Genomic DNA, 1,262 nt, shown 5'->3' with positions numbered 1-1,262 from the left:
TAAGCCCCACTAGATAATAAGCCCAAAACACACCACTATATTTTCTTCAAAATAAATCCTTTCCTACTTCAGTGAGTTACACAAGTTGCATATCATCCACTTAAAACTATTAAAAAAATGACTTCATAAAGGCAAAAACTAATGTTGTCACCAAAATAGAAGAGTGCAAAAATCAATTTTCCATGATGAAATCACTACAATCATACCCCTCAACAACAAACCATCTTGCCCTCCTTTTTCCATCAACACTACCATAAGAGACTACCTATATACCCCTAATATAGGTTCGGATGAACCAGCTTAAATTGGAAGAACAAGCCTATTTTGTGCAACTTTCACACATCATCTCAACCACCATGAGAAATGAATTAAGGAGGAGATAGCCAAGTTAATAGACAACAAATAACTTCTAAAAATCTCAAGCTTGCATATAGAAAAAAAAATGAATGATAAAACCCAAACCATGTTGAATTGGTAATAGTACATCACCATTTTGTGACTACTCTAGCCTACTTTGAAATTCTTTCCCATGGAATAAGATAACTTTTCAAATTATAAATGTAAGCACTCTATATTAAAAAAAATGAACTAATTTATGTATCAATTTTAAAATATGAATGACATTAATGATCAAGAAGAATTTGCAGAACATAGGGATATTCTATCCCACTCTAATAGTTATATTTGATTTACCAATAACAGGGAATAACGAGATAGACAATATTCTAATCTTAGAACTAAATTGAGCAATCGAAATTATCATAACTATCTTAACCTGTACTATAGCTAAAGTCAATCAGCATTAAAGATGACCTCATTAAACCAAACATGTATAGCAAGACATCATTTGATAATAATAATATTAGGCACAATACACCACAAGATTGAATGAAATAACTAAAAACCTTGCACATACAATATATTACGACCATACTATCTATTGACAGTGGAAAAGAAACTCTCTTTTAGACTCAGGTTTAAACCCTCTGATTCTGAAACAACATGCAATACCTTAAATAGCAGTAAGGCCTTCGTGAACACTAAGGTATCCTTTTCTCATACCTAACTCTTCTTTAGTTGTGTTATGAGCAATATACAAATAACTCCAAAAATACAATCAAACAAAAGTCAGCTAGTTGGTTCCATAAACAATCTTCTAGACATTCTTTCTTTTTTCTTAGAATTCCTCAAATTCTACTTCTAGATAATTTAAAATCATAATCTTAAATTATGACTTATGCCTCCACGATCAATATAATCAA

The sequence above is a fragment of the Tasmannia lanceolata genome, unplaced genomic scaffold (assembly GCF_043159265.1).
Source record: "Tasmannia lanceolata isolate RefF3 unplaced genomic scaffold, GAP_Taslan_0.1 ptg000008l, whole genome shotgun sequence".
In the NCBI taxonomy this organism is placed as follows: Eukaryota; Viridiplantae; Streptophyta; class Magnoliopsida; order Canellales; family Winteraceae; genus Tasmannia; species Tasmannia lanceolata.
The sequence above is the reverse complement of the archived record's forward strand: the minus strand, read 5'-3'. Positions refer to the sequence as shown.